Source organism: Gadus morhua, chromosome 3 (assembly GCF_902167405.1).
Source record: "Gadus morhua chromosome 3, gadMor3.0, whole genome shotgun sequence".
Taxonomy (NCBI): domain Eukaryota; kingdom Metazoa; phylum Chordata; class Actinopteri; order Gadiformes; family Gadidae; genus Gadus; species Gadus morhua.
Genome location: NC_044050.1, coordinates 5,593,710 through 5,613,202, shown reverse-complemented (window position 1 = coordinate 5,613,202; position 19,493 = coordinate 5,593,710). Strand labels below are relative to the sequence as shown.

The 19,493-nt window shown below is 46.0% G+C and overlaps 1 pseudogene; it reads right to left on the bottom strand.

Moving 5' to 3' along the window:
• Nucleotides 1–16,694: 16,694 nt before the first annotated feature.
• Nucleotides 16,695–19,253, bottom strand: LOC115540265 (uncharacterized; annotated as a pseudogene).
• Between the last annotated feature and the right edge of the window lie 240 nt (nt 19,254–19,493).

The following is a 19,493-nucleotide window of genomic DNA, read 5'->3' as shown; positions in this document are numbered from 1 at the left end:
GGTAACAGGTAGGATCAGCGTTGGAGAAACAGTTCTGGAGTTGCGGGAAAGCTCTGTGAGTAACGAGAGACGATCTGGCAGAGACTGAGTAGAGAGAGAGGATTGATATAGAGGGAGCACAGGTGAAGGTGGTTGAGCTAATGAGGTGAGATCAGCGTGGCAGGCAGGTGAACGGGAAAATTCGGAGCGGACTATGACATGAAGAGGTCGAGGTTGGTCACGTGGCATGTGATATTGAACCTGAAGAGTGGCAGTGTCTTCTCTCCATATTTCTGAGGCAGCTGAAGAGAATGCTTGATATCAATACTCGAGTTGGGATAGCCGCGCAGGTTAGGGTGGTAGTGGGCTGCCCTAGCTGCTGGTGGGAGAAGAACTGTGTGTCAGTCGCCAAGTTCAGTAGGGACACTGTGGCTCCAGTGTCGAGAAGGAGGGCACAATGACATGACCAATAAGCATGTTTTAAACAAAGCTGGTCCTGAGCTGATATTGTGGATGATTGCGGCAGGTGGAGGCTCTTGCTGGGGCAGAACTAGAACTGCGACTTTTGTGAAAATGATTGATTTTCCCGCATTTTGAGCAGATTTTGCCACAGGCAGGACAGATCTCAGCCCTAGAATTCTGTGCAGAAGAGCCACAATTCCCCCATGGCTGGTGTGGGCGGTCAAGTGACTGAAGGCTAGTAGTTGTTCTTCTCAATGCTGTCTGCACTCACATGTAGGGGGACAAACATGACACGCTTGTGTGTGCTGTCTTGGCCAGTGCCAGAGAGTTGGAAGAGATAAACTAACTGCACATTCCAGAGCTCATTCAACCTGAACTGCTAGGTTTAGAGCAGCTCTGAATCTTAGAGCATAATGTTCCAGTAACAGTCTACCTACACTTTACCTAGTACCCTTTGGCACAGTTTGTGTGCAGTGACAGGTGGTCTCTAATAATTTGCCCCTGTAATGCCCCAAACTTGCACAGGCTCGCCGAACCACATAAATCAGCCGCAAACTGCGTCACCGATTCACCCGATTACCTTTGTAATCTCCGTCGGAATTAGAAGCGACGGAGCAGAGCTCTTTGTGGAGTGACGAACTGTTCTTTAAGTAGCTCCTCGGTCCCTCCGCTCCTAGACAGTGCAGCAGCAGTGCGCGTTTCTTCTCTGCTGAAACACCTTCTCAGCCGGCAGCTAGGACATAGGTTTCGAATGAGGAAATCCAGCCGTGACACTAGGGACACATGAATAATAAACTGGTTTTGCTTAGGCCAACTGGTTAGGGTCATACAATTCTTAACGGGAAATTGTGTTGAGATCTTTGTGGAGATCTTTCCATTGCTTTTGTGGTAAAACATCAACCCATGTTTTGTTAAACCATTTGTTTGTCAGAGCGAGATTATCTTTCAGGTTATTTTATAAACACGCAGTCTGTCTGCAAAATTGTCCAAAAAAGGATAAGTCACACAATGGGCCCTATCTTGCATCCGGTGCAATTGACTTTCGACACTGATGCATCTGTCGTTGCTATTTTGCAACTTGTGCAGAGCGTTCTTTTCCCTCCACCGCCACACGTCGGTAAATTAGGGAATGATCTTGCGTCCCAAGGGGCGGTTCGGCGAAAGGAGGATAATAATTAATGAATGTGTTTGTACACACACGCAGACTAAACACGTAACGCATAATACAGTCCATGGCAATGTATATTAACGGGGGCACACATGCATATTAGGAACACAAGTCGATAACGATAATGCATACAATACTGTACAAAACTATTTGTGTTTGTTAATGTATTGCCTATCATTATACATATCATTATATTATTGCCTGTATTATTATCATATATCATTAAATAGAACCACTGTTACCGCATGTCATATGTGTGTTAAGTTTTCTTTGCTGAAATTAATTTGAGGAAGAAAACGCTATTCCATGTGTGAATTAGGCCATATTATTTGGCCATAAAATTAGCCATTTGAAGTTTGAAATACATGTGGTCATGCATCTGTCTCATCGGAGACTGCAAACACTCATGGCTCTTAAAGGGGATGATGGCACTCTCATTGGTTTATTGCACATTACGCCCAATCTACACCTACGGGTAATTAGGCTACTTCAAACCAACCCTTTTTAGATTTGCGCCGGGTGCAAGAGTCATTTATGCACCGGTAAAATAGCAATATGTCCATAGAACCGCCCACAAAGCTACTTGCGCTTGGCGCTTCTCACTTGCATTTCAGACCATTAAAATAGGGCCCAATAAGTGTGAATGTTTTTTTCTGCATTATATAATAGGAAATTGCCCAAGACATGTGGTCTCAGGGTGAATCAATTAAAGAAGGATGTGGGTAAGTGTAAATTATGACATGCTCCCTTCCCTTCTGTGCTATGCCTTGTCATGAATTGTATGGAATCATGATATCCGATGCCCTGGGAACGTCTTTAGGTATTCTACACACAATGAGAGGAAACCCTACTGATATGAGTCACCCAGATTATATTTGTTTTTTTTTTCCATTAAAATAATAATAAACATGCCCCCCAATTGTGACTTTCATGTGTCCCTAGTGTCATGGGTTCATGTCTTCGTGAAAGGACTGTGATGTGGCTTAGTCATCAATCTATCAAAAGGAATTGAAGTAGCGTTTACCACTGATGAAATCATCATTCCAGCATTATAACTTTGACTCTGGGGGACAAAAAGGAGACCTAAAAACCCACAACCGTTTGTGGTAAATTGGCAAAACGTGTGGCAATATAAATGAATCGCAACATGAGTTATCATGATTGAATTAAAGGACCCATATCATGCTTTTTGTGCGGGTAATAATTTAGCAAACTGGTAGCCCAGTTTGCTGTTATTGGCAGCTGACCCACTCTGCTGTGATTTGTCAAACGCTTTGCGCGTGTCGGCAATCATACGCCCTCCCAGAATCCGGTTCAGAGTGTGGTCCAGTGAAGCGTGTGAGCGACTACGCGCCTGGTTTGAGAGGGCAGGCTGTGACCAGGACTTTGAGTGGGTGGGGCCGGAGGCTGGAAACAACCTGGATGAATTCACAGATACTGTGGTATCATTCATCGGCTGTGAGGAGGTCCACTCTAGGAAGTCGTACAACAACGACAAGCCCTGGTTCTCAGCCAAACTCAAGCGGCTGAGGCAGGAGAAGGAGGCGGCCAGGCGTGGCGGGGACGGTGATCTGTTCAAGCAGGCCAAGTACAAGTTCGCCAAAGCGGTGAGGGAAGAAAAACATTGTTACGCGGAGAGACTGCAGCAATAGATTTCTGAAGGGAATCCCTCCTCCGTCTGGAAAGGCCTCAAGAAGATCATTAACTACAAACCAAAGCCTCCGCAACCGACAGCATCTCACTTGCCAACGAGCTCAATGAGTTCTACTGCAGGTTCGAGAAGGAGTTTCCCCCAGCCCCCTCCCTCCACACCTCCGGGCCACAACCACCCCTGCACCCCAGCAGGGTCATCGATCCCCCTGCTACTCCTCCCCCGCCAGCTCCCCTCCATCCCCGCACTCCCTCCTCCTCACCCCCCTTCTCTGTCACAGAGAGGCAGGTGAAAAATCTGTTAAGGAGTCCAAATCCCCGGAAGGCTGCCGGTCCGGATTCTGTCTCTCCATCAGCCCTGAAGCACTGCGCCGACCAGCTTGCCCCAGTGTTTACCAACATCTTCAATGCCTCACTGGAGCTGTGTCGCATCCCAGCATGCTTCAAGGCCTCAACCATCATCCCCATCCCCAAGAAGGCCAAGGTCACAGGCTTTGACCTTTGTTGTCATGAAGGTGCTGGAGCGCCTGTCCTGGCCCACCTGAAGTCTATTACAGATCCGGTATTGGACCCCCTGCAGTACGCGTACAGAGCCAATAGATCTACAGACGACGCGTGAACATGGCTCTGCACTACGTGCTGGAACATCTGGCCACTGCAGGGAACTACGCCAGGATTCTATTCGTGGACCTCAGTTCGGCCCTTCAATATCATCATTCCTCACACCCCTCCAGGTCCACAAGCACTGGCTCTTCGCGGGGCTGCATCCTGTCTCCCACCCTGTTTTCCCTGTGCACCAACAGCTGCATCTCCCTCCAAACCGTCGGTCAAGCTCCTGAAGCTTGTAGACAACACCAGCCTGGTGGGACTCATCTCAAGGGGGGACGAGTCTGCATACAGGAGGGTGATCGAGTGGCTACAGAGCTGGTGCATCTGCAACAACCTGGAGCTCAACGCACGGAAGACAGTGGTGGTGGACTTCAGGAAAAACGCAGCTCCGCCCGATCCCATCATGCTGGGAGAAACCCCGGTTGAGGACGATGGTGACCCAGTTTTACACCGCAATCATTGAGTCCATCCTCACCCATTCCATCATCACCTGGTTCCCCGCTGCAGTGACGACGGACAAGGTCAAGCTGCAGCGGGTAATTTGATCAGCGGAGAGGTTGATCCCTTGCCCTCCCTCAAGTCCCTACATGACACCAGGGCTCTGAGAAGGGCAAAAAAAGATCATGGCCGACCCCTCGCACCCATAGACATATTATAAAATGGACAACGGATTTCAAAATGGCGCCTTTTCATTCTTATGTAAACTGCTCAATGGCGCAGGGCAACATCAAGGACAGATATGCTTCCGCATCATGGGCCTATTAGCCACGCCATACTTCATGACGTACCGGATGCAGAAATATTCTTTTTTTTAGCATTGTTAGCATTGTAGCATCATAAGCGAGAGGTCTGAGCGATAGCAGTCGCATTGTTTACCGACCATGGAAGTAATCTCCCGATGGTTCTCTATTTGTTTAACAATTATTATTTTAGATTAGTTTGCCCCTTTTTGACTTCATAAGAAAAGCACCTTGTATATACCTTTTTGAATGTTAGAACATAAATAATAATTACCACTCGTTTTTTAATATATTTCTGTTTCTGAAACGAGACTCAAATGCCCACTATATACACAGACCCATCAGCTGGTGTACCCAGGGAACTCACAAGGTCTTAGGAAGCAAAGGAGTCTGAAATGACCCCACATGGTATCATGGACCTATTATGTGTGGTTGCAATAAATAAGACTGATATGATGGTGTCGGTGCCAGCCCCACGTCAGGTTTCAAAAACAAGTAATACTGAAACTGAATCTCAAACTTGATCCTGAAATGTATTTAACAGGAAATATTGTACAGGGAGAGGGCTGTGGCCGCAATCGATGGATGAGGCAGTCAGGTGTGCAGGAAGACAACAACAGGAGTATGATGGACAGGGATCTGACATGACAGGGAATCTTTTTATTTAAACATCAGAGGAAATCAGGCCTACTGTAGGCCTATGTAAATACGATTAAAGATGGTCTAGGATAATATGAATGATAACTGTAAATGGCAGGTGTACTTTGATTTTGATGGAGCCATAATGTTATATTTATAAGCATTTTATTGATGGACACCTTTCAGGCCACTTAAAGCTATACTGTACGATGTGAGAGAGCTAGCATGATTTGAAATTAGCTTCTCTTCGGAGTTCCGTTTAACTCCTCCCCCACCCTTCAGGACTCCCTGCCCCCACCCTTCGACACAGAGCCGTGCACGAGCGCTGCTGCTGCTTACGGCTTACTTCAACGGCAACCATTGCGTCACTTTTCAGGCCATTCAACTCCCTCAGCTGTCGCCATCGCTGAAAAGCTAATCCAATATTTATTCTCGTTTTTCCTCGAGCATTCTCCAACTTCTTTTTTGTGGCTGCCTTTTCAGTTTCTGTCTTTCTTTTTCTTGCCTTTTTAAAAGGATGAACCGGGGCAAGTAACGGTGGCAGTGGTAACTTCAGTTGTTTCTCTTCCATTGTGTAAACGTTGTAGGCTCACTAGCAGTGCTTAATTTGAGGGGAGCAAGGGGGAGCGCGCTCCGGAAGCTCTGGCGCGCGCTCCGCCAGCTGGATCTTGAGTGTGTGTGTGTGTGTGTGTGTGTGTGTGTGTGTGTGTGTGTGTGTGTGTGTGTGTGTGTGTGTGTGTGTGTGTGTGTGTGTGTGTGTGTGTGTGTGTGTGTGTGTGCGTGAGGGGCTAATACTGTGTGCATGTGTGTGTTTTGTTCATGTGCAGCAAGAGAGGTTGGACTTGGAGTGACGCGAGTCGGTTGAGTGATGTGTGATAAATCTGCGAGGAGTTAGCGAAAGTAGTGAACTTTATTATTATTATGGTTTTTGTGGTATTCTGGTATTGTTCTGGTTAATAATATGTATCTATTTGTTAACGTGGCCAAGTTGTCATGCCAGATTGTTGTTCTAACTAGGCCTACTATAATCTATGAGGTAGCCTATCTATTTGTTTCATCTTTTGATGCGACGGAGATCCATTTTCAAGGACTTGGTGTAATTTGTTGTGTTGAGAATACAATGACTCAATGACGCACCTGCGAGTGCATGACATATTCCTCAACTGTTAGTAAACAACGGTAAACTTTATAACGTGTGGCTGTGTGTCTCTCCAACCTAACATATGTTTACTATTTTTTCTTCGTACATCCCCATTCACGAGGCTTTAGTAGGCTAATTTCTTGCGATGTTGAAACACCCCCCCCCCCCCCGCCGCTTTTTTTCTACTCGTCCTCAGCGCTCCGGGAGCTCCCACTTGACAAATTATTAAAATAGGGCCCAATAAGTGTGAATGTTTTTTTCTGCATTATATAATAGGAAATTGCCCAAGACATGTGGTCTCAGGGTGACTCAATTAAAGAAGGATGTGGGTAAGAGTCACATTGGATTCATGTGTAAATTATGACATGCTCCCTTCCCTTCTGTGCTATGCCTTTGTCATGAATTGTATGGAATCATGATATCCGATGCCCTGGGAACGTCTTTAGGTATTCTACACACAATGAGAGGAAACCCTACTGATATGAGTCACCCAGATTATATTTGTTTTTTTTTCCATTAAAATAATAATAAACATGCCCCCCAATTGTGACTTTCATGTGTCCCTAGTGTCATGGGTTCATGTCTTCGTGAAAGGACTGTGATGTGGCTTAGTCATCAATCTATCAAAAGGAATTGAAGTAGCGTTTACCACTGATGAAATCATCATTCCAGCATTATAACTTTGACTCTGGGGGACAAAAAGGAGACCTAAAAACCCACAACCGTTTGTGGTAAATTGGCAAAACGTGTGGCAATATAAATGAATCACAACATGAGTTATCATGATTGAATTAAAGGACCCATATTATGCTTTTTGTGCGGGTAATTTAGCAAACTGGTAGCCCAGTTTGCTGTTATTGGCAGCTGACCCACTCTGTTGTGATTTGTCAAACGCTTTGCGCGTGTCGGCAATCATACGCCCTCCCAGAATCCGGTTCAGAGTGTGGTCCAGCGAAGCGTGTGTGCGACTACGCGCCTGGTTTGAGAGGGCAGGCTGTGACCAGGACTTTGAGTGGGTGGGGCCAGAGGCTGGAAACAACCTGGATGAATTCACAGATACTGTGGTATCATTCATCGGCTGTGAGGAGGTGTGTGTCCCCCTCCACTCTAGGAAGTCGTACAACAACGACAAGCCCTGGTTCTCAGCCAAACTCAAGCGGCTGAGGCAGGAGAAGGAGGCGGCCAGGCGTGGCGGGGACGGTGATCTGTTCAAGCAGGCCAAGTACAAGTTCGCCAAAGCGGTGAGGGAAGAAAAACATTGTTACGCGGAGAGACTGCAGCAATAGATTTCTGAAGGGAATCCCTCCTCCGTCTGGAAAGGCCTCAAGAAGATCATTAACTACAAACCAAAGCCTCCGAAGGCAACCGACAGCATCTCACTTGCCAACGAGCTCAATGAGTTCTACTGCAGGTTCGAGAAGGAGTTTCCCCCAGCCCCCTCCCTCCACACCTCCGGGCCACAACCACCCCTGCACCCCAGCAGGGTCATCGATCCCCCTGCTACTCCTCCCCCGCCCGCTCCCCTCCATCCCCGCACTCCCTCCTCCTCACCCCCCTTCTCTGTCACAGAGAGGCAGGTGAAAAATCTGTTAAGGAGTCCAAATCCCCGGAAGGCTGCCGGTCCGGATTCTGTCTCTCCATCAGCCCTGAAGCACTGCGCCGACCAGCTTGCCCCGGTGTTTACCAACATCTTCAATGCCTCACTGGAGCTGTGTCGCATCCCAGCATGCTTCAAGGCCTCAACCATCATCCCCATCCCCAAGAAGGCCAAGGTCACAGGCTTTGACCTTTGTTGTCATGAAGGTGCTGGAGCGCCTTGTCCTGGCCCACCTGAAGTCTATTACAGATCCGGTATTGGACCCCCTGCAGTACGCGTACAGAGCCAATAGATCTACAGACGACGCGTGAACATGGCTCTGCACTACGTGCTGGAACATCTGGACACTGCAGGGAACTACGCCAGGATTCTATTCGTGGACCTCAGCTCGGCCTTCAATATCATCATTCCTCACACCCCTCCAGGTCCACAAGCACTGGCTCTTCGCGGGGCTGCATCCTGTCTCCCACCCTGTTTTCCCTGTGCACCAACAGCTGCATCTCCCTCCAACCGTCGGTCAAGCTCCTGAAGCTTGTAGACAACACCAGCCTGGTGGGACTCATCTCAAGGGGGGACGAGTCTGCATACAGGAGGGTGATCGAGTGCCTACAGAGCTGGTGCATCTGCAACAACTTGGAGCTCAACGGCACGGAAGACAGTGGTGGTGGACTTCAGGAAAAACGCAGCTCCGCCCGCTCTCCATCATGCTGGGAGAAAACCCCGGTATGAGGACGATGATGACCCAGTTTTACACCGCAATCATTGAGTCCATCCTCACCCATTCCATCATCACCTGGTTCCCCGCTGCAGTGACCACGGACAAGGTCAAGCTGCAGCGGGTAATTTGATCAGCGGAGAGGTTGATCCCTTGCCCTCCTCAAGTCCCCTACATGACACAAGGGCCACTAGGGGTAAACGCTACTGTACAATTCAGAATTGAATGAGAGGAGGGCTGTCAATCAAATATCGCGCTTCAGAAACGGCCAATCATAGGAAAGCCGCCCTGCCTTGGTTCCCTCCCCCATAGTGCCAAAACTAAATTTGCGCGCGAGAGCAGAACATCATTTGCGAGAGGGCTGTTACGCGCGAAGGGCTGATTTGCGCGCAATTAATATCTACGCGTGTGATATGATATAATACGCCCAAATGCTATGTTTTATCACATGGAGCGCTTTATGGCACTAATGTGTCGCCATAGTTCAAGCTGCTGCTCAATAACTCTCACGGTCCTCTGCTTGCGATCATTGTGATTCACCATATATTGATCCATTTATTCAAAAGATCCAAAGACAAAGGTGCATTACGGTATCATTTTACATTATTGTTAATAGTCCTAACATTTCAGGCGTTGTTATTAATTTTCATTTGCTTGTGTAGCTACCTATGTATGACAGTTAACAATGTTGGTGTATACAATTATTTATGTGTGTAGGCCACTCCAACTTCGTTGCTGGTTGAAATGTAACCATTGATTGCATTTTTCATAAATAGTTAGTTGGAGCTTTGCCATAACGGAGCACGAGGCCTAGTTAATAGTGCATTACTTTTTGAACAGCATATCCGATCAATGACCTCTGTAATTTTTGTACATTTAAATGTATGCCCATCAATAACTGAGTTTAGCTTTATCTTTATTGCTTTCATTTTCTTCCCTTCTTTTCTTAATGTTATGTGTATTTGTTTTTAAGATGAATCAAGAGAAACTCAAACATATCTTATGGTCTCGTATTTATGTAAATGTTTCATGTATTTATATGTTTTTTTACATGTTGTGACTGTCTGAGTTTGTGATGTGGGTCTATGGTCTTGTAGTTATGTACATGATTCATGTGTTTATGTGTTTTTTTTTAAGATGAAAAAAAACACACACACTGGAACGCTGAGACAAATTCCCACTATTTTAGTATAAATGGCAACTTATGTGAAAGAGCTTGGCCGCTGAGCACTGGTGGATTGCGGAAGTATGCACTGTTCCTGGCCTCTTCACCCCGCTTCCTTCTGGGAGAAGGTTGTGGCTGCCTAGAACTGCAAAGACCCGTCACAGACTACGTAGGTATCTCATCACCCATTGCATTGCTTTGATTGTCCTGTTATGTCTTGTTAGCACTGTCCTGTCCTAATGCACTATATATGTTGAAACACACACACTGGAACGCTGAGACAAATTCCCACTATTTTAGTATAAATGGCAATAAATGAATCGGGATCGGATTCGGATATGCCAGGAGTTTCCTGTTCTGGCTGGACGGTATGTAGGGTTCCGGCTCTCCCTTAACTGAACCGGGAGACATGATGCGCAACAAATTCCTCTTTTGGGGGTCCCTCATACTGGGAGGACAGGTTGAAGGAGATTGGGATCTTCTTCAACTCTTCAACAAATGGTGATGGGCCTCAAACACCTCAAAGACCAGGCTCAGCAGGGCATCCACAAAGTCTGCAAAACATTGCAGTCCATTAGTCACTTTGTGTTTTAGTATTTTCCTTAGTTCCATGTACATATGTTACATTGAGCAAAAAACTATATAAATTATTCGTTTTTTGTAATAAAGATAAAAACTTTTTGATAACTTACTATATGTAGGGTCCATTGTACAGCTAACACAACTCCACCAGCCACCGCTGTAAACTGCTTTGTTTGAGAGAATGTGGAGTAAGCAGCCGAGAGGCGAGACTTCTTCACTTCATGTTCTGATGTCAGATCAGGGATCTGACATCACCCCCCCCTGGCGGGTGCTGTAACTGCAAGTGAAATACTTTTCTGAACAATCAATATTTATCTTTTGAGAGTATAATTTTTCATGCAACGTGGCTTTTCATAAAATGATTGACATCCATCCTTTTATGTTATTTATCATATTATAATTTCATTTTTTTGCGAACATTGTCTGTGTAGGCTGACGTATGACGCACTACGCAGAACACGCTATGCACGCAGCGGGAGAATTAGACTGTTAAATCTGCAAGTTGAAAACATGTCCAATTCACAGAAGCGAATTCCTGATTTCTACTGGCCCCAAAAAAGCAAAACACAAAGACAGCAGCCAGACAGCGACTCCATGCCAGCGGCCCCTGTCCCTCCAGCACCCGAGGGGGAGAGTTCAGAGAAGCTAGGAGGAAAAGACTGAAGCAATCATGCTAACCCCTCTTTGGTCGACCCTATCATGTTGGCTAACATTCAAGTCCCGCCATCCCTGCAACACCAGTGATGCCGCCGGTGTCAGAGTTATTCGCAGCACCAACTAACTCTGTGGGTGAAGAAGCCCTGCTAGCCAAAGAGTTTGACTTTCCTGCCAGGCGTTTTGGAAATGAGAACTTCAGCCCTTCCTTTAAAGGCCCACTATGCAACATCGGGGATTTCTTCGCTGTTTTCTTGGTTTTGGCACACACATTTCTCTACACAGCGCCCCCTACAGCTTCGTAGTAGATATTTCACAACACTGTCGTAACAACTCGTTGACGACACTTCCCCATGCACTTCTACGCGAGCCATGTGCATTTGTTTTTCAAAGAAGCCGGCGAATGCGTGGAGCCATGTCCGAAGTAGATGTTCATAAAGTGTAGGCAAGGTTATACATTTTTTAAAATGGTGCATTTTGTATTGCAATAAACATAAATCCATCCTTTTTTATAGTTGACGGGGAGAATTTATATCCTAGATTATAATTGTTATATCTTAGGTTGAACAAGAACAATCAGTGTAAGAGGTTTGGCCAACATAATAATCTAAATAAACAAGAACCTGGATTCGGGGATTCAGTCTGCATCTGGGGACGAGACGGACTCGACATCGGAACCAGCAAAAACACCCATGGAAACAAAGGTGTTTATATGGTGCAAACCAAGCAAGCTACAAAATGGTTGAGCAAACACATTTGTACAGAGACTATCAACATCAAGAATACCACGAAGACAAAGTTCACCCAAGGGTACTTTCAATTCAAAAGCAACACACGGCCGAGTCGGCGTCTGATTTGCAGTCTTCTTTTTCTTTCAGTTCACCCTATTCCTGAAAAGCTTGCCCACGTTTACTCGTGTCTGGCCTCTCTGTCGGTCAGTCTCCCTTTTCTCTTCTTCTGTTCCTCCGACATTGGGTTTTCTCTGTCTCTTTTTAGTCGGCTGATCTATGATGAATATAACAATCCCTTAGTTACTTGTGTTTATATCGAGCCGGTTCCGTGTTTGGGGGTCTTTGGGGTCTGTGCCGGACTTCAGAAAATTGAACTTTCAACGCTCCAACGCGTGACGCTTAGCTACGATAGCCAATCAGCGTGGAGCTTGACCCGACGTCACTGACAGAGAGTAGTGACCCTTGCACAGAAGCATACGGCCGACATCTTTCTTTATTCTGGGTGGAAATAGTAACATAGTTACGCCATTAAATGCGTTTATGGAAACATTTTTAGCGAGAAATGTGCATTTTAACTTTCATAATGTTCGCCTCGGTGAATGTGAAGGATGTTTGGTTTGATAGTTATGACGAAGAGTGAACGCTCCGTTCACTTGCATGGACAGTCTCTGGTTGCTAAGCAACCTCAACGTCTTGGCAGACTATTTCTCTGCTGATCAACACTACGAATGCTGGAAACACACCAGACACACCATGTGAAGTTATTTAACCCGATTATCGTTATTTATGAGTCCTTAGCCAAGTGAAGGAATTCAAGTACCTCGGGGTCTTGTTCGCGAGTGAGGGTACTATGGAGCGTGAGATTGGCCCGGAGAATCGGAGGCGGTATTGGCGTTCGCTTTACCGCACCGTTGTTACGAAAGAGAGCTGAGCCGCAAGGCAAAGCTCTCGATCTACCGGTCGATCTTCGTTCCTATCCTCACCTATGGTCATGAGGGTTGGGCGATGGCCGAAAGGACGAGATCGCGGGTACAAGCGGCCGAGATGAGTTTTTTCTCAGAAGGGTGGCTGGCGTCCTCGGGATAGGGTGAGAAGCTCAGTCATCCGTGAGGAACTCGGATTAGAGCCGCTGGCTCCTTTACCTAGAAAGGAGTCAGCTGAGGTGGTTCGGGCATCTGGCAAGGATGCCCACTGGGCGCCTCCATTGGGAGGTGTTTCAGGCACGTCCAGTGGGGAGGAGACCTCGGGGAGACCCAGGACTAGGTGGATAGATTATATCTCGCGGCGTTGTGGGTTTCCTACCTCGGACTCTAGCGCAAGCCACAGGCGCGTTGGGCGCGATGAACCATTTTTGTGACACACAATGATCAAGCGTCAGGTTAGGCGCGTTACTCGCGTTATCCAACGCGAGTGCCGCGAGGTTGGTGTGGCCGTACATTAGTCGATTGATCCATGATGAATGCAACAATTGCCTCGCAACTGGCTGTTTTATATCTAGCCGGTGCCATGGTTTGGGTGTGTGTCTGTGCCGTAAAGCATTTTCGAACTACAATCTGACTACATTTTCGAGATACTTCCGTTGCGTCACATCCGGATGTCCCGGTCCGAACAGGATCAAGTGTTGCATATGCGCCATTTCCACTGGAGAGGCGACATGGGTAAATGACACACCCACCAATCGACCCAGAAAATGGATGCAGAACCATCAGCATACCTCTCACCTGCATACTTAATGTAAAACACTCGCCCCCGGACCCCCCTGGTGGGAAGCGGGTTAGTCACATATGTAGATTGTGCTGAGATGTCCTTTACTACTCACCAATGTAATGTATGACTCACTGAATTTATTATCACCAAACGCCAGAAGACTAGGGGCTGTAACGATACGCGTATCAAACCGAAAAATCGCGATACTCAAAAGCCACGATCCTGTCTTCGCGGTGTGAGAAGGCAGAAGCGCGATAACAGCCCCTTTCTAACTCTGCGGTCAAATTGTCCGATTGAAATTTGCTAATCATTTGTCTAGATAATAGTCTGCTGACCAAGGGCGTAGGAAACCGGGGGGGACGGAGGGGACGTGTCCCCTCAATTTTCGAGACAGGCGATTTGTCCCCCAAAAATTATACCGCAAATATATATATAGTTTTTTTATATTTTACTCGCTTTTATTTGAAAGCGCAATACAGCGTCTTGTCACCTGCCACATGTATGGCAGCGCGTAGGGTTGGGGGCGGTTGGAAGTTATAAGGACTTCAGGCTGGAAACGCCTTCGAATCGCTGCTTAGAAGAATAGTTGCCTGCTTTCCATCGGGGACGTAAGCGCCGCTGTCACCGCTGTTGATCGCTGCCAGCCTGCAACTCTAATCGCGTGATCTCGTGATCTCGCGTGAATACGGCTGTCTCGCAAGACAGCCATAAGCTGCCGCATCCCATCAACGGCTCAGACTGTTTGAGATGCGGGTGTCTGCAGCTAACGCAACAGGTTAGAGCTGTTAAAATGAAAAGACGGCAGTAGAATAGCAGAGAAGTTTTAGTGTCCTCCGCAGGCTCAAAACCTGGCTCCGGTCCACAATGTCTCAAAACAGACTCAACCATGTTGCTGTCTGTCATGTCCATCAGGATAGACTTGACTTACTGACAAGAAGTCAATTTGCAAGCATTTCGTGGCGGCAAATGACAGGAGAAGAAAACATTTTGGCTCTTTTGCCTAGGCCATAGTTTTTCAACCTTTTGTGTGTCACGGCACGTTTGACACTGTTGGATTACACTACAGTGCTATCTAGCTTTTATTTGTATCAGTTCTACACACTAATTTACATTTATCAGTTCATTACATCCATTCTAATGTCGTTTTCGTTTGCCTTCACACACCAATCAGTTAGTGGAAATGTTAGAATAATATCACATAGGCCTACTCGAGATTAAAAACAAGTTACATTTACGTTTACATTTAGGGCATTTAGCAGCCACTTTTATCCAAAGCTACTTACAATAAGTACATTTGTCATAAGAAGTGCATCAATATATCGCTGTCGGTACAGAAAGGATGTTGATAGAACCGTTGGTGTATATGTTAAAATTATTGATGCTGTTTTTCCCTTTAACCTTAACCTTTGCCTGTGTGTTCATTGAGGCATAAGATAGGCTACAACTAAGAAAAGAAAAGGTATTCAGAAAATACGAATTCAAATTTAGATCAATATTTTTCACACGTTATTTATCAGTCTACAAAACTGTATGATAAGGCCTGCAATTAAATAATTGATTTGATATGTATCAGTTCAATACTGCCATTCAAAATGTGTTTTCCTTTACAAATGTATATTTTTAGAATAATAAAATACATTTGTGAATGTTTTGCAGTGTAGTTCATTTATGACATATTTCTCTTCGAACCATCAATGAATCTGTCAGGTTTCCGATATGTGTCCCCTCCAATGTTAAACACGTTCCTACGCCCCTGCTGCTGACAGCGCCCCCTCCTATCGATGCCGTAAGTATGCGACTGCAATCCTCCGTGGCTACGGAGGATCGCATTTCTCCACAGCCGTCGAAGTGCTCATATGCGATATGAACGACATTTATCCAGAGGGGCCTGTGTGATCCTGTCTCTAGTGTTTTGTGTGATTTGACTGGCAGTTTGTCTGCTTATAGGTCGGAATGAAGCGGCCACTGATTATTGACAGGATGGGTACTTTATTCTACCGGACTCGTTCGCTTCTTCACTAGACACACGCGCTACCGCTCGCTCTCCTCGCTCGTCCACTCACTCGCTGACGTCACTCACACACGCATACGCACATTGCCATTCTGGCGCACACACATGCTACTCGTAACGCCTCGTTATTGCGACGTTCATGACATTCAGGTTTTTCTATTGAAAGTTAGGCTATTAAACATGTTGCATTCTATACGGCCTGATTATGTCATTATTTAAGCTACATAGCCTAATAAGTAGTGCTAATAAGGATATTTGACTAAACCAACCAAACAGTTGAAAAAAGCATCCTCCCACACGTTATTTCTTTATTCATTTAGCTATACTTTAATAGTATTCTTTCTGTTCAAATCTGTTCAGTGTTCCAAATTATTTGTTATTAAATGTTACATTAAGTTAATTGGTATATAAGTGTTGTTTAAATAAAATGCTTTTTAAATTTCAAAAAATCGTGGGATGTATCGAACCGTGGGTCAAAAATCGTGATACAAACCGAATCGTGAGTTTGTGTATCGTTACAGCCCTACAGAAGACAGTATAGTGGGTATCAGGTTATCTTTAAATGCGTAAACTCTGATTATCCTTCTTACCTAAACTGTTGTCGGATTTAATAATCGCGCCTTTGCTGGCAGTGTTTGAGCATCAGAGACTCGTGTTCATTTGAGGAGGCATAACATCACAATATTTATATTAGTAGATTATAGATGACCAAATAATTGAAGGATAGACAAGGTAAAACCATGTTACATGAAAGTTTGATTTAACTCCATATTACAGAAACAGCAGAAACACAAACACCCTAATAACAGCATATTAACAAGTAAGAGGTTCCTCTTTGTCCTCGGCGGGACTTGGGAATCCATCTCACACACACACACACACCACAACACACACACACACACACACCACACACACACACACACACACACACACCACAACACACACACACACACACACGATTTGGCCCCCATGGACAGCGACATATGCCCCATTGCCAGGTATCAGAAGATGACACTGATCTGATCTGATTAACATTCACAGTAGAACATGTCAGAACATGTCAGTATAAACAATGCATGACAACAACAATTTAAAACCTGCACAGGCTACTGGAAAACAATACATAAAGCATTGTCTTACCTTTTTAAAACTTCTTGCGTCTGGTCTTCTTTGAAGAGAAAGCCATGATGATGTCCTGAAAATCCAACTCCAGGAGAATGTCATGCTCAATGGACATCAGTGTGAGGTTACTGACTCTGTCTTGCTGCATGCTTGATCGCAGTCTATTTTTAACCAAGGCCAGTTTTGAAAATGAACGCTCTCCACTAGCATTGGTCACTGGCAATGTCAAGAATAGCCGTAGAGCTACGTCGGTGTTGGGAAACACTGTATGGAGTTTTCTTAGTCTCAACATTTTCAGTAGCTCCACTGCCGTCACCTTCTCATGCTGCAACAACTCCCCAAACTGTACAGCTTCCTCCACAAAATCCTCTTCCAAGTCACTTTGGTATTTCTTCTGCAGGCTCATCGCTGCTGAGCGGAGGTCTTGGGGGGAAATCGAGTGGATCTGTTCAAAAACCCGAAGTTTTCATACAAGTCATTATATGACTGGTATCTTCGGTCCAGCTCTGACACTAGCCGGTCAATCACAACGATGTACACAGATGTACAGAAGCGTCCGCGGCCTGACAGCTCACACTCAGGCTCAGGTGACTCGTCAACCTGTCTCTTTCTTTTTCGTTGAGTGTCTGCTTTGTATTCCTCAGACACAGTCGGGGACATATTTTTTGCGGCTGTCTCAAAGCTGTCGAACTGATCGCGTAGGCCTGCTACATAGTCCCGCAATGACCGAACCAGATCCACAGCATTGCACAGGTCCAATTCCACTGACGGCGTTCCACATTAATGCTTTTTGTGAAGCACCCTGGCCTCCTCTCTTGTGTTCAGATTATGGTGCTCATCATCGTCAGCAATGTTGAGCAAAGACTGCTGGATACCAACATAATTCTGACACAGGGCTTTAGTTGCAACAGCGTGCGCTGACCATCTGGTATCAGAAAGTGTTTTTAGGGTTTCTATTCTGTTATTTTCATTAGGCTGCAACCCCGCCATGATAATTTCCCAGCGTGTAGTGCTCCTTGATGAGAAGTTGAAAAAACTTTGTATAAAACTGAAAAACTGCTCAGTCTCCTCACAACAGTTCACACTGTTAACCCCGACCAGATTTAAGGTATGCGCTGCACAGGGAACCCACTCTGCCAGGGGGTTTACCTGTTTGATGCGGGCCTGCACACCTTTGTATGTGCCTGACATGTTGCTCGCATTGTCGTAACACTGTCCTCTACAGTTATTAATGTCAATGCCCATGTCATCTAAAACAGTGACAACTGCATTGAACAGCGATTCTCCAGTGTGGCTTTCAGTGGGGAGGAATTTCACAAAACGCTCCTCGATACAGCCTTCTGGTTCTGGGGATATGTACCGCAGGATGAAAGTCAGCTGGTCCACATGTGTGATATCTGGCGTGGAGTCCACACTGACAGAGAAATACTTTGCCAGTTTAACTCGGCTGATAACTTCTTCCAGCACCTTATCTCCCATCAGCTTGATGAATTCCTCACACACATTCAGGGAGAGGTAGGATGGGGTTCCTCTGCCGGCGTTTCCATACTTTTCTATATGAGCTTTTAAAAACGGATCAAACTCACTGATCAGCTCCATGCAACCCAAATAATTCCCATTGTTGCTGTCTCAGAATGTGTGGCTATCACCCCTGAAAGCAAGTCCCCGCTCTGCCAAATACCTGACGACACTGACAACCCTTTGTAGAACTTGTCTCCAGTACTCACACTCCTCAGTTAACTGTTTTTTTTAGTTCTGAGTCCACTGTCCCCTGGTTAGCTGTCTTATTAATGTACACAATCATTGCTTTCCTGTGCATTTCACAACTTTCATGTTCGGCAATACGTTCACTTGCATGTTTCCAATTAGAAAATCCCACACTGCCAAATGGTGGTCTTACTTTGCTGTGGCCAAAATGTTTGCATGCAAAGCAAAAAACAGTACCTTTTGATGGTGAATAGCAGAGCCACTTTCTGGGCAGATACTCCCCAATGCAGAGCTTCCGCTGAAATAATGCCCTTGAGAAGAATCTTCTCTGGTGTGTGTACTGACGTTCTGAGGCAGAGAGGTCAGATTGTTGGTTCTGGCACAATTCTGGTCCCATTCTCGCCCAGTAGACTTGCACCTTGTCATCCACGGTGTTAGGGTTACCCCAGCAACCCGGGTCAGTGTTATAGGGGTCGTGTCCTCCACATGAGTGAGGTGATGGTCCTCCTGCTGTGTGCTCGTCCTTTTCTGCCTCTTCTCCATGGCTAGCAGAAGAACAGCCAGATGTGCTTGGCTCAGAGCAGGCCCCGCGACCGCGGGCTATCCCACCATCTCCCTCATCGCTGGTTAGCGGCGGGGCTCCGTCACCGGCATCACCGCTGCTTAGCGCCGCACCGTCTGCTCCATAATCACCGCTGGTTAGCGGGGCTCCGTCACCTGCATCGCCGCTGGCTATTGCCGCATCATTGTCTACACATTTAAAAAATCCAGTCAGCTTCGGTATCTTTTTCAGCAACTCTTGATCCCGAATCTCCTTCTCCCTCTGTTGTCTACGTTTTTGCGCGCCACTCTCAAACTTCTTCTTTTCCGACATTTTGCCAACCAACCACGACAATCTTCACTAATTTCAATCGATTTGAATCACAACAAGCCGAAACATTCCTCTACCTTTTGTAATAGGCTGTTGTCGTGCCCACGTGGGTCACTGGTAAATTGTGCTATTCAGAAGCCACAAAAATCATATCAAGTGATGGACAGACAGAGAATTCGACAAATTACAAAACAATGTGATTTTTTTTATTTTCTTGGCTCATCATGATAGGCCTGTCGTGGC